The sequence below is a fragment of the Apodemus sylvaticus genome, chromosome 9 (assembly GCF_947179515.1).
Source record: "Apodemus sylvaticus chromosome 9, mApoSyl1.1, whole genome shotgun sequence".
In the NCBI taxonomy this organism is placed as follows: Eukaryota; Metazoa; Chordata; class Mammalia; order Rodentia; family Muridae; genus Apodemus; species Apodemus sylvaticus.
Window position 1 is genome coordinate 71,360,085 of NC_067480.1, and position 15,869 is coordinate 71,375,953.

Here is a 15,869-nt window from a genome sequence, read left to right on the forward strand (position 1 = left end):
ATTTTATATTTTATATAATCCAGCTAACATTTCTTACCAACTATCATCATCCCTACTTTTATAACACAAACATGCACTTAACTGGACCAAATTCTACTAGATGATGAGAGAACTGTCAACAATACTATTCAAATTGTTCCATATAAAAGGATTAAAAGTCCTTTTTTATTGTTTGAATTTATAATATGATTGCATTTCCCTTTCTTCCCTATATATACCTAAATACATGCAGACAACATACTCATTCTATGTAATGTTACTTGCATGTATACATATTTAGAAATATTTAATATATAGATTTTCATTCATTTTTAATATTTCTTTAATGTTTTCTCTTTACTTTTGAGATAGTAATATTATATAACTTTTTCATTTTTAAAGAAAGTATATACTTTAATGGCTTCTTTGCATATTTCCTATTGGACACAATTGTACAAGCTTATGTTTTCCATATTCATTCCTCTTCTCATTGATTTTAAATCCTTATCAAAAAAAAATCACTTTTCTAACTTCCATTTCCAGACTTAACAGACACAAACACATATGAACACACACACACAATCATATACACAGGCACATATGAATACACACAAGTACAGTCCATATATGTTTGTCTACAAGATAAAATGTGGTAGTTGTTCTTTTACCATCTTATTTCTTCATATGTTTTCTATTCCCAAGCCCTATTTAGAATAGTCCTCCCCAAGTACACCCTCCTTTTTGTCAATGACATGTATATATAATGGAAAATGTTACAATCTGCAAATTGTAGTAAATATTTTTCTGATGAGTCTTCCTTATTTTTTAAAAGACAGTTAGACTGGTGTAAGGTGTACTGATGTCCTCAAGGGTCTTTCTCAGTTTCTTTTCTATTAGCTTCAGACTGTCTGGCTTTATGGCTAAGAGATTAAAAATTCAGGAGAAAGCAGGTGTTGGCAAGGATGTAGAGAAAGAAGAACACTCCTCCACTGCTGGTGGGGTTGCAAATTGGTACAACCACTCTGGAAATCAGTCTGGCGGTTCCTCAGAAAACTGGGTACCTTACTTCCAGAGGATCCTGCTATACCACTCCTGGGCATATACCCAGAGGATTCCCCACCATGTAATAAGGATACATGCTCCACTATGTTCATATCAGCCCTATTTATAATTGCCAGATGCTGGAAAGAACCCAGGTATCCCTCAACCGAAGAGTGGATGCAAAAAATGTGGTATATCTACACAATGGAGTACTATTCAGCCATTAGAAACAATGAATTCATGAAATTCTTAGACAAATGGATGGAGCTGGAGAACATCATACTAAGTGAGGTAACCCAGTCTCAAAAGATCAATCATGGTAAGCACTCACTAATAAGTGGATATTAGCCTAGAAAATTGGAATACCCAAAACCTAATCCACACATCAAATGAGGTACAAGAAGAACGGAGGAGTGGCCCCTGGTTCTGGAAAGACTTACTGTAGCAGTATAGGGCAAAACCAGAACAGGGAAGTGGGAAGGGGTAGATGGGAGAACAGGGGGAGGGAAGTGGGCTTATGTGACTTTCAGGAAGTGGGGGGCCAGAAAAGGAATGTAAATAAAAAATATATCAAATAAAAAAATCAAAAAATAAAAATAAATAAATAAATAAATAAAAGACAATTAGAGTCATCAGCTTTCCTGACAATGGCATGTTTTACTAATTTTTATGGCTGCATAAAATATTCATGTATACAATTATCTGATAATGATCACTAAAGATGATTCCATGTCTTTTGGATGATTTGGAACATACTCTAGTATACATGAAGGCCTATAGAATGTTAATTTTAATATTTTTGATATGTTTTCAAGTTATAGATTGGATGGGCCAGTTGGCTGGTAGTCGTACATTCAGATATAAGTGGATTTCACTGTGATATAAACACTTTATATTCTCACCAGAAAAATCTATGGTTTTTTACATTCTGTGCATCACTAAAATTATTCGTTGCAGTACTCTCCATCAAATCAGCTGTTCTACGTAGTAATATAGAATCTCAGTGTAGAAAGCATTAATATTTTCAATTAGCTAAGGATCTTAAATATGTTTTCACATATTTATTGGCCATTTGTATTACTTCTTTATAGAATTGTGTAGACAGTAGCTTTTCAAATCATCTGACAACTTTCCTGTGAATTAAAGTGTTTAATTTTTCAATTTTTCTTTATCATCAAAATATCAATCTCCTGTTAAACGAATCTCTTATAATTATTCTGTCCTGTTCTAGGGACTTTCTATTGATTTTGCTATTCATTTCCATTGCAATGTATAAAATATTTAAATTAATTTAACAGTATCTATCATATCTATCTAATTCTGCCTGAGTTTTTGAAATCTTGTCACAAATGTCATTGTTAATCTACATGTTGAAGAATTCTACAGTGTTATTTTCAAGCTATTTCAAATGGAAAGGACTTCATTTAACTGTCTTCATTCATTTTGTACATGGTTTCTTCAGAGATGACACATTAAGCTCTACATAGCTTACATAGCAACATATGGCACACAAAACAAATTAAACAAAGTTTAGAAAAATTCCAGCATCTCCAAGTGTCCTACCCAATCATAATGAACTAAACTTTAAGACGACATCAAGCAAATATTGTCTAAGTAAAAAAATTTGTGGAGATTAAACAACTTATTGCTGAATGATATATTTGTCAAAAAAAGAAATAAAGAAAAAGACCCTGAAAGTATATAAAAATAAAAACAACCAATGATAATGAATACATTATCAAAATTATATAAACAGACTGAAAATGAAATCAACCCAACAAGTATGGCTATCTTAGTACTACAAGGGAAATCTAGAGATAAAATTGCCTAAATCAAAAAATCAGAAAGAGACCAAAAATGGCTTAATAACCTAAGTCAAAAATTTTTTTCTCCAAAAAGATGGAGAAATAATAACAAATTAATTGAAATCCAGAGAATGTTCAGAAATAATAAAAAGCAGTGCTGAAATTAATGAAAGACATTACAAAATACTAAATGATTCTAATTGCTAGGTCTTTAAAAGGAGACAGGACTGACACACCCAAATAACAAAAAGAAAAAAAGAAAACTACAACAGCATCATCATCATCAACAACAACAAAGAAAAACAACAACAACAAAAATAATAACAATAACAATAAAGAAAATATAGAGAGATATGTTCCAAATTAACAGGAGAATAAGGGAATGTCTAGGAACTACAAAAAGCACCAAAGAAATATCAGATTATAAGTGAATATTTCAAAAATCTATACTCAGACTTGAGGAACCTGAACCATAAACCCAATCTTCCCAACCCCTCACCAATCTTCCTTGCTCACTGAGTCCTCAGGGACAAATCAAGCTTATTTGAGAAGCCTACTGTCCCCTCTGCACACTAATTCTCCCCTACCTCTCTGACCTCCTTCATCAGACATGCAGATCCCTAAACACACAGGTTAGCTTCTCTTCCCCCACCCATCTTCACTGCTCACTGAGTCCTCTAGGACAACCCAAGCTGCCATGAGCAGCTTGCTAGCCCAGGTGGACCTCTATTCTTCTGACAACTCTCTGCACACCTTCATCTGACCTTCAGCTCCTGACCCATAAAGACCTGCAGTTGGAGAACCACAGAGCTGAACAATAAGCATCAGAGGTCTTCCACACTGGGACAATCGCGGTTAACGCCCTTCCAATACCTACTATAATAGGAACATCCTGGGACCAAAGCCATCGAAATGGTCAAAGGCCCTCAATCGGACATAATCATAGTGAGGATAATATAACACCTCCAGTGCACAGTACAATATACTATTTTAGCAAGCCCTGGATATCCTAACACAACCAGAGCAAAAGAACATGGCCTTAAATCCAATCTTCTAAACATAAAAGAGACATCTAAGGAGAAAATTAATAACTCCCTTTAAAAATTACTGGAAAATACAATTAAACAAGTAGAGTTCTTTAAAGAGAAAACAAATAAATTCCTTAAAGATATACAGGAAAATACAATTAAACAGGTGAAAGAAATAAGTAAAACTGTGCAAGACCTGAAAGTGGAAATGCAAAAGATAATCAAAACATAAACATATGTAGCAGAAAATAACCATTTCAGAAATCAATGAGAGGAGAGGCAGTTGGTCCTGTGAAGGCTCGATTCCCCAGATAGAGGAATGCAAGTCAGGAAATTGGGGAGGGGGATAAGCAGGGGGAGGGGGATGGAAAAGGGGATTTTCAGAGGGGTAACAAGGAAAGGGGATATCATTTGAAAAGTAAATAAAGCAAATATCTTTCCTTTGAAGGGCTGGATTTGTGGTAAGCTTTTTTGTAAATTTGTTTTTGTCATGGAATACCTTTGTTTCTCCATCTATGGTAATTGAGAGTTTTTCTGGGTATAATAGCCTGGGTTGGCATTTGTTTTCCTTTAGGAACATCTGCCCAGAATCTTCTTTTATAATCTCTGGCGAGAAACCTGTTTTAATTCTGATAGGTCTGTCTTTATAAGTTACTTGATCTTTTTCCCTTACTGCTTTTAATATTCTTTCTTTCTTTTCGTGCATTTGGTGTTTTAATTATTATGTGATGGAAGTAATTTCTTTTCTGGTCCAAACTATTTGGAGTTCTGTAGGCTTCTTGTATACTCATGGGCATCTCTTTTCTTTAGGTTAGGGAAGTTTTCTTCTACAATTTTGTTGAAGACATTTACTGGCCCTTTAAGTTGGAAATGTTCACTCTCTTCTATACCTATAATCCTTAAGGTTTGGTCTTCTCATTTTGTCCAGTATTTCCTGGATGTTTTGAGTTAGGTGCTTTTTGCATTTTTCATTTTCTTTGACCATTGTTTCAGTGCTTTCTGGTATCTTCTGCAACTGAGATTCTTTCTTCTGTTGTTGGTATTTGTATCCTTGACTCCTGATTTCTTTCCTAGGTTTTCTATGTCCATAGTTATTTCCCTTTGTGATTTCGTTATTGTTTCTATTTTTAGATCCTAGATGGTTTTGTTCAATTCCTTCACCTGTTTTGTTGTGCTTTCCTATAATTATTTTAAGGGCTTCTACCTGTTTACCTGTGTTCTCCTGTATTTCTTTAAGTTATTTATGTCCTTCTTGAAGTCCTCTATTAACACCATGAGCTGTGATTTTAAATCCCAATCTTGCTTTTTTGGTGTGTTGGGGCATCCAGGACTTGCAGTTGTGGGAGAATTTGATTTGGATGGTGTCACTTTGCCTTGATTTCTGATGGTAATGTTCCTATGTCTGCCTTTCGCCATCCAGTTATCTCTGCTGTTAGTTGGTCTTGCTATCTCAGTCCTGAGCTTGTCCCTCCTGTGGGCCCATAAGTCTTTGTCAGCACTCCTGGTAGACCAGCTCTCCCCTGGCAGAACCAGTGCACAGAGAGCTTTTGGAACAGCTCCAGCTCCCAGATACAGATAGCAACCAGAAGGACCCTCTATCAGGTGCTCCAACATTTCTGTGCCTTGTATGCTCCTGGCCAGTCCTGCCTTAGACAGTCACTGGAAAAAAATGGTGATCTCACCTCCAAGTCCAGGAGTCAGAGCACTCTCTGGAGATCATCTCTGCCCTGGCATGGCCTGTGATTAGAGAACTGGAGAACTGCCTTTGATTATCTTGACCCAATTGTGACTGGAAATGATGGTGTCCTTTGCCTTTCAGAAACTTTGTAATTTTATGAGGTCCCATTTGTCAATTCTTGATCTTAGAGCATAAGCTATTGGTATTCTATTCAAGAACGTTTCCCCTGTGCCCATGTCCTCAACGGTGACTGGAAATGAATTCGGTGGCCTAATATACAAAAATATGGACAATGAAGGAAAGTCTTCACCTGCTTGTACTTACTTGCCAGGACATTTGTTGTAACCTATTTTGTCAGGATTCCATAGTTTGGAAAATAATAATAATAATAATAATTTTCCTTGTGGAAAATGATTTTGCTGGCTCATTGCTCTTAGAATCTCTGGATAAAAGAGGAATGGAATTAACTACATGACAAAACTGAGTGGTTCCCGATGCAAATATACTAATACAGATGGTATCTTTGCCTTATAGAAGTGTTTCAGTTTCATAAGGTCACACTTATTCTTTGTTGATCTTAGTGCCTGTACTATTGGTATGCTCTTAAACCAATGTGCCAATTTGCTCAAAACTATTCCCAGTTTTCTCTTCTATCAGGTTCAATGCATCTCATTTTATGTTCCAATGTTTAATCCAGTGGGAATTGTGTTTTGCATAAGGTGATAGACATGGATTTATTTTGCATTCATCTACATGCTGACATCCAGTTAGTTGAGCACAATTTATTGAAGATCCTATCTTTTTTCCATGGTAAAATTTTGGCTTCTGTACCAAAAAGCAGGTGTCCATATGTGTGTAGACTTTATGATACATGTTATATGAAAGTTTTCAGTTTTATCAGAAAATGTTTCTACTTCCTTTTTCATTTATATTGTCAATTCATTTGAATGCCTAGCATATCTGAGTTTTTTCCAAAAAAAATGTTTATATTATCAATTATCCTATGTACTCCTCAATTTTATGATACATATGTTATATGAAAATCTTCAGTTTTATCAGAAAATGTTTCCACTTAATTTTTCAATTGTATCCTAAGTGTATATTTATATGCCTGTTACATTTTCTGAGATTTTTTTGAAAAAATCTTCAATATTATCAGGTTTCCTATGTAATTTTCAATTTTATCATACATATGTTTTAGGAAAATCTTCAGTTTTTTTTCAGTAAATATCTCCACATCCTTTTCATTTATATTCTAAATGCATTTGTATGCCTAGCTTTGTATCAGAGTGATTATCCAAAAATATTTTCTATTATCAATTATTCTATGTAATCCTCAATTTTGTGATACATATGTTATATTAAAATCTCCAGTTTTATCAGAAAAATAAAAAAATAAAGTTAGAATCAAATATAGAAAATGTCTTTTCATAGACTAGCAAGTTAATAATAGCATAATAAGGAGTATGATGATCTTTTATAAACTGAACTGAGAGGAGAAATAGGCTTTGTACAGATTTGTGATAAAGGAAACTATAAGTCAGGTCCAACATCAGGCTGCAGGTTTGCCCTATGACAAAGCAAGTCCATATGACTGTAAGACTTACAGTGAGCTTACAGAATGAAGCCCTGCTTTGAATTTATTACCTATACTCTGTTTTAGTTTCCTTTTGTGTGGCATTTTAACTATAAGGTAACGTTTTTCTCACATAGAGAACTTCTTGTCTAAAAAGCTGTAAAAAGCTGAAAGCAAAAAAGAAATATTGGGTGCATTCCTTTTCTGCTTCATCCAGTAAGGATGTCTCTGTGTGTCTGATTTTGTTTCTTTTCCTTTCTCTGTGGCTCAGGAAGAATCAAAAATTTCAAATTCTGACCCTCTTGCCTGGCAAGCAAGAGGCTCCTGAATAAAGAGCACAGTAACTAAATTTCTTCTCTTAATCGCCTGCTGGTTGCAGCAGGAGTCAGTGGCCAGAAGCCATCAGCCTTTGGCCTTAGAACAACAGAGAGTTAACCGCCTTAAGCCACGAGAATAGTAAGAGAGCTCTGTGTAATCATAACCTCAGCCACTTGTGGGAAGTCACTCAAACACTCTGGGCCCCAGTTGCCACCTTTACAAACACCTATCTAAACACTTCCATCCAGATATAAGCACTCCAGCCCGAAGAGCTCATAGGTCTTGCCTACTTCTGTGGATCCTGTTTGCCTAAACTTCCTGTTGAACCATGAACGGCATCAATCAGCCAAAAACAACCTCCCAAAAGAACAAAGCTAGACATCACACTCATGACTTCAAATATTTAGGGTATTCAAGTTAGTGTAACAGAGGTCCAAAAGCAGATAGAAAAGCTACTGGGCACATCAGAGTCCCTAGAAACACCTTGCATGTAAACTCCAGTGTTATGGAAACATGACTGAAATCACTATGAGGTCTGAGGGCAATTTCCTTAATTTTTAAAATGTTGTTTCTAAGGATATGAGATTGCAGGTCAGTGATCAAAATCATTTGTTGTTCTTATAGAGGACCAGGGTTCGGTTCCCAGCACCCACATAGTGGTTCATAATTGCTGGTAAGTCCAGTTTCAGAGGATCTAATACCCTCTTTATTCATTTGTGGGCATGGCACACATGTGGTACATATATATTCATGGAGGCAAAATATGTATTAAAACTAGTCATTCTTTTTAAATTATGTATATCTGTGTGTCTGTGTGCAGATAAAGGCATGTGAATTCCAATTTTAGTCTTTGTGACTTACTTTTTTTTTTTTTTTTTGGATTTGGTTTTTTTCGAGACAGGGTTTCTCTGTGTAGCCCTGGCTGTCCTGAAACTCACTCTGTAGACCAGGCTGGCCTTGAACTCAGAAATCTGCCTGCCTCTGCCTCCCAAGTGCTGGGATTAAAGGCGTGTGCCACCATCACCAGGCTGTGAATTCCAATTTTAACAGGGGCATTTGGATCCTCTGAAACAGAGGTTACAAATGGTTTATGATCTGCCCAGTGTGGGAGCTGGGAACAAAACTAATACTTAGGGTACAATTTCTTGAATAAACAGTACCAAGAAATCTTCACATATACATGCCATGGAACAAAATCAGAAACTTGCATAGCATAGATAAAAGTCATCTCAAAACAGACTAAAGTCTTGAACATAATACCTCAAGCTTTAAAACATCTAAAAAAAACTGTATGCATACATTTTATTTTTTAAATTCTATCACCTGGCAACAAGCCATGGAATTTATTTTTTTAATGATTTATTTATTTGTTTTATATGAGTGCACTGTAGCTGTCTTCAGATACACAAGAAGAAGGCATAGGATCCCATTACAGATTGTTGTAATGGGGATTGAACTCAGGACCTCTGGAAGCGCACTCAGTGCTCTTAACCACTGAGCCATCTCTCCAGCCTCTATGTGTACATTTTTTTATTTAGAAACACTTTTTTATTTAGATTTCCTGATATGAGACATCGCTCTTTGCTCGGACATCAAAACACAGAACACAAAAGTGAAGGTGAATAAATTTTTAAAATTCTGAACACAGGAAGGAAAAATGGACGTGAAAAGACCATTTGTGGAGAAAGATACAGTACATGCGAGTTATACTTCACAAAATGGACTGATGCTGAAATCAGACAGAAAATACATTATAAAAAGAAAAAAAAGAGAGAGAGAGTTTAAACTTCAAAAGTCATCAGCTTTTATCTGCACTGTGCTCCACCTTAGGACTTCACTGTGCAGGGCCCCAAGAGTGAGGGTCACATACATCCTCTTCATCTGGGTCACATTATTTTTTTCTGCCCCTTGCTCTTCTTTGTACACTATACCATGCCACCTGCATCCAGGAGCACACATATTTGGAGATTTGGCTCTTTCTACAATATTGGCCAAACAATTTCTATGGCCTTGGTCTTCAAACTTACTAATCCAGAAAAAAGAATGTGAAGGCAGCTGGTGACTGAGACTGAGACTGTGTTTCCCCTTTGTACCTTCATGTAAATAATTCTATGAGGAATTTAGCACAGAACCTACCCATCATTTTTCTAACACAGATTTACACTCTGAACATGGTATCATCATTGTGTGATTTTCCTATGTCTTGTGATACCCAGGGCCCTACTACTGGAAAGCTTCATCATGTTTCCCTTGGCTCCAAATATAGCTGGCATCTTCAATAAAGTAAAATCACAAGCATTTAACATGTTAGTGTTCTTCAGTCTTTGTTACCTCCCTCTCTGTCTATCACAACACCATGGAAACCTCAGGGTGACTGTGAAGGCTTCTGCCTCCAGTGGAGGTCTGCTTCGGTACATCTTTTTCCAAAAGTTCTATATTATTTTGATGAAACCAGATGCCAGTTATAATTAAAACATACAGAAACAAATTACTTTATTAAATGTTTTAAATTTTTAATCAGCATCTATAAATGTCTTACATGTTTGTCTTCATAGTATGATGACAAACTCTTACAGTTCTGAACAAAACAAACATGTCTCCAGTAGGTTTGTACTTTCTATTTCCTCTCCCTTCCTGAACATTAAATTACCTTCCCAAATATAGTCCCTAAAATCTATTCCCTTATTTCATCACTGATACATTCCTGAGACTGATTACTAAAGTCTAAATATCAAAACAACCAAGATCCAATAATCAAAATGAATTACTTGCCTATCCTGGCTAACCTGTCTAATCATGTTTTACCAACTTATCCTAACACACACTCCCTTTTCTCTCTTTAAAATCATTTTTGCAGTGGCATTTCCTGTCTGTATTTGTCCAATCTATAGCCAACTTTTCCTTCTCCCTCTCAAGTGAGAAACCTGTTTTGTGTTGAGAACTCAGTGTTTTGGTGTCTGGGTATTTATTTATAATCTGAGAAACACCACACAACCACGTTATATCAAATACTAGGTTATAATAATAGGTGAGTTTCTATGTACAAGCCAATCTCCTTTCTTCCTGTGATGGTTGAGTAGCATTGTGAAACTCTTAATGTTTTTAGTACCTTTGGCTTCTAAAATTTTCCTTTCACCTAAGGAATAAAGAAACCTTTTGGGGAAAGAATTACAGTGGAATGGTAATACATTAAATTAAATTAATACAGAGTTGTATTTATGAGTCTGTGAGGAGGATGTGGTGAAATAGTAGAAATATTATATAATGTAGGCTGATGTCAAAGAGCCCTGAAATTTGTACAAGATTCCTCATATACACTGAGGATGGTGAATCATTTGGAAACTTCATAAGAAAGGCACAAGGTATGAAGCATCATAGGATTCGGATTGTATATGTCACAAGTACCTTTTATGAGCAAGAAACTAACACCAAAGAGGATAAATTTGTTCAGAAAATAAGATCTATTACTAGACCAATGACAATTCATAATTTTGTTGAGATCTAAAAAAAATAGAAACATTTTTGGTTTTGAATTTATTAATATAGGAATTATACAAATTTTGTGTAGTGCTATATATGGTGGAAATGGTTTTGAGTACCAGTTTACTTACGTGTCTACTCCTGAAATTAATGTCAACTTAAAGTCAGTTCATCACTGACTTTCATTAGGTATGATCACAGCAATCATATGAGTAATAAGTACAAGATTGATCCTGAAGAGTTGGTGTGTAGCTGCCTGAACAGTGTATGATATAAACTCTGCCTCATTCAAGGCCTTGTCACAGAAAGTAAGTGAGGGTGGAGGCAGATGTGGAGAGAGACCAATAGTCAACATCCAACACACTGGGAAAATGCTGACTGAAGCTGAAGAAATTGCTAAAAACCAAAAATTTAGTTACAGATGTTAGTTTACCTCTTCTGAAAAAGAACTCTTGATTATATCCGAATTCAACTTCATTTAAACTACTGGGGATGCCTATGAGAGGGTTCTTGGCCAGATCATTTGAACTGCAAAGACTTGGTATAAATCTGGATCTTTTAAGCCACAAGCACCCATCTTATATCTGGGCCATACATTGTCATGACAGCCCACATAAAAAGACCTGTTAGAAAGAAGCTCTTGATTCTTGACTGCTTACCCTCACTCTCACTGTAAAGTTCATATATAAGCCATTTCTCCACCAGTGTCAGAATGTACCTGAAAACTTCAACTATGGTGATTTGAATATGCTTGGCCCAGGGAGAGGTACCTTTAAAAGGGGTGGCCTTGTTAGAGGAAGTGTGGCACTATGGGAACAGGCAATGAGAACCTCCTTTTAACCATGTGTAAGCCAGTCTTCTCCTAGTGGCCTTCAGATGAAGATGTAAAATTCTCAGCTCCTCCTTTACCATGCCTTTCTGACACTGATCCTGTCTTGATGATAATGGACTGGACCTATGAACCTGTAAGCCGGCCCCTATTAAATGTTGTCTTTATAAGAGTTGCCTTGGTCATGTTGTCTATTCATAACAGTAAATCCCTAGACATCAACTTAGACCGAAAACCTGCAGGTCTCTAAGAATCTGCCAGGTCTCATATACACCAGATGGTGTCCACTGAGACATCCAGTTTCTTAGACTGAACAACCAACAAAGTGTGGGCCTTTCCTTTCTGAGATAGCCATTGTTAGATTTTCTAGCTAATGGTAATAACCCCTATTCTAATCGATCATCTATCTACCTATCTATATATCTAGCTATCATCTATTGAATCTATCATCTATCATCTACCTATCATCATGTACTTATCAATTATCACTCTATCACTCTCTCTACTTATCAATCTATCAATCTATCTATCTATGAACTGCTTTCCTTTAATTGTTACATGTAGATGTATACATATGCATAATAAATACATTAAATGGGGTATATTCTCAGTAGATTTAATGCTGTATAAATATTCTATGTATAATTAAAAAGAAAAACCACTCCCACCACTGCTTCTTGCAAGTCTTATAGGCCTAAGAAGGTCTGCTAAAATTTGCTAAAGCTCTGCTTCATTAATTTATTAAATAGGCCCCTGTCCATAGATAGTCCTAGCATTGATAATTCTTTTCCTTTTACCTTTTCCTTTTTGCTCGGGTGTCTACAAAGAAACTCACGACCACTTATTGGTGACTCCAATGCACTCAGTGGCCTGCATTTGGGGAGGGGCTTACCAATCCTTTGCAACTGTCTGGGCACTGTTGTCTTCATTGCAGAACTGTTGGATGGGTACAGAGGGCACCTGTATACCCTCAGTCTAGTCAGCCACCTCTGGCTGAGCAACAGTGAATTCACTCGCCCTGAAATTCCTCTTTGGTTACAGCCTTCTCAGCAGCAGTAGTAGCAGCAGCAAATTTCATCAAAGTTTGCTAGCTGAAGTGTTTCTGGAGGAGATGACACTAACATTCAGCAGTGTTCTCAAAGGCAAAAATAGCAGGAGCAGATTTTCCCAGTCTCACTTCAGATGGATGATCTAGACATCATTTTTTCCTTCTGTAGATGTATTGCTCCAGCTGAAAGTCAAGGTTGGTGCCACCTAAGTGGGTTCCTGCAGCAAGGAATTTGAGGACATCCTCCTCCATCTGTAGGACATAGAGTACTCGATAATTCTGGACCTTGTGTAAGTTTCCCTCTAAATTATGATGGGGATCAAGAAGAACACCAAATGGACCAGTCCCTGGGCATCATGGAAAGAGTAATCATCTTTAAAAAGATGTTTCATATGGATCCTAGTAAAGCAGAAGCAAAGTGGTGAAGAACATTCCCCACACACAACTCTTCATCTGTTCCTGGGCTGGGCTGAAGCTCTATCAGACAGAATGGATTGATGTGAAATGATGATGTGTCAGCTGCAACACGTGTTTTTCCCATAACTGTGTGCACATGGTATAGACAAACTGCAGAGAGAATGAATTTATTTTGGCATAAAAGTGAGGGGAATGCAGTCCATCCTGGCATGGAATGCATGCTTCTAGGATCATCTGGGGTCATGGATTATACAGAAGTGCAACTAATAGGTTGGGTTTTTCCACTTGAAAACAAACAAACAAAGAGAACAATTAAACGGACCTTGAGCAGTTGCTTGGACTGAAGACTGCTGGGTCCTCTATTTGAGGAAGCTCATCTTTTTGGAATGAGCATCTGAAGGTAAAATGAATAGATAGATTTTAAAAATTCAGTCCAGGATCTTATTACATGAAATGGTATCATGCACACTGAGTTAAGGAGATAATCATCTTAGTATATTTCTTTCAAGACACATCAAAATTGGGTTGGAGAGTAATCAACTGACCTTTCTGGTCACTTACTTATACCTCAGGAGAATATGATTTACAAAAGTAAACCACAATATGATGAACTGAAAGGAAAAAAAAAAGGGAGATGTCCCTACTTTTTCTCCCAGGAAGGTGGAAACGCTTGTTCACAATCTACGACCCCTTTATTATTTCATGCCCTTTCATGTGACATTTTTGTTTTTCTTTTGTGCTTTTTAAATCACTTGACCATGATTTTTAAAATAAATTGTCCATAATTTTATATTTAACACTCTTCAAATTTCTTGCTTCCCCTTGGAATCCCTGAACACCTTTTTTTTTTTCTTTTTTCTCTTTCTTTTCTTTTTTTTTTTTTTTACAAAACAAACAACAACAAAAAAAACAAAATGAAACCAAAATCTCTATTGATGATACAAAGTACAGTGTTTGCTTTCAAAATTAAGCAGATATTACTTTTTATAAAGTTTTATGATCCCTGTCGTTTGATCTCCCCGTCTAACTGGTGAGATGAAATGACTTAAACTCAACAGCAGGTTTCAAATGACAGAGCACCATCTAAAATTGTAAGATTTAGTCACTGCAACAGATATTCAAATTGGAATATAGATTCATAAAATCCATAAAATAGCACCAAGGAAACATGACTCCCTCACAACTATTTGTGCATCCTCAGAAATGTTTGTGAAGCGATTGGATTGCCAAATGGTGAGCCAAACCTGAACTCTAAGTCCTTAATCAAAATAATAATAATAATAACAACAGATGAATTACAACATTAAGAAACATTAAGACTGCTGAAGGAAACCCACTAAAAATACTGATATTCAATAAACCATGATGAAATTTTTAGAGTAGAATATCTGAAATAACATAAAAGCATAATATGAAACATCCCAAATAAAATAGACCAGGCAGAAGTTAAATTTAAATAATTATTATATTTCTTTAATCATAAATACAGACTTGTCTGTCAATGACAATGGTTTTCAAAAACTCTGAGAAAAGACCATGAGAGCAAACATTTAAACTCTTGAGGTTAAGGCCACTGCTAAAACACACATTAAATGCACGGGTAAAATATCTGAGGAAATTATAGCTAATGACTCCTGAAATCTTGAAATAGCATGGAAGGGGTGTATAAAATCCCGAAGAAATGTGACAAATGTAAACAACCTATTCAGGCCCCATTCAGTTATCAAAGAGCACAACAAAGGGGGAATGTCAGCCCGCACACCAAGGAAGACGATTAGAGTTACATTTGTCAGAGGAGAAGCACTGCACACCAGAAAAATATGGAATGATGTATTTTATATCATGTCTCGTGCTGTCAAGCAAATACAAAAACAAATTATTTAAGCGTATACTAATGAAATTCTCAAAAATGAAGCCATTTTTGCAGAAAGTATCTCAAGGAATCTCTCACTTATACTAAGGAGACAGAAACTGACACTCATAAGGACTCAGGAAAGAATTTAAAATAATAAAAATAGGGAAAGATGAACATAAATAATGAAATATCAAATATTGCACACTTAATAAATCAAAAGCACACTAAGAGAAATAGGGGGAATTGAAGCAAGTACTAAAATACAATAGTCTTATCACACTTAATAACTAACCACAATGTAAATAGAGTTAACTGCACAAGTAAAATATACTGTGCAATTGTCCACTCTCACTGACCAAAAGGTGCACAGAATCCAATGTTGCATAATCATATTTCAAGAAAGTTGAACTTACTGTCTAAACCTTTTCAATTTGGCTGTTTGACACTGGAATGAAAATTTACTTAGAATCACATACTTCTTAAATTAAAGTATGCTAACCATCATCACTGAACTCTATTCCTGGGATGTGAGGCTCCTTCACCAGCCACCACTATCCAATCATCTTCAGGCAGTGTGTGGGAATCTATAACAAACCAGGCTGGAATAGAGATGCAAGGAAGTAAAAATTCAGACTTGAAATACGGAACCAAGGTAAATGTCAATAGAATCATATTTTCCTAATTTAATGGAGGTAATATTCAGTACTGGCTTCCTAAATAAATCACTAATCATATCTATGAAGACATAATGAGGGACAACAAGATGAAGAACACCCCTGTGTGATTTACTGGGAGCTATCAATCCTGACGTTATA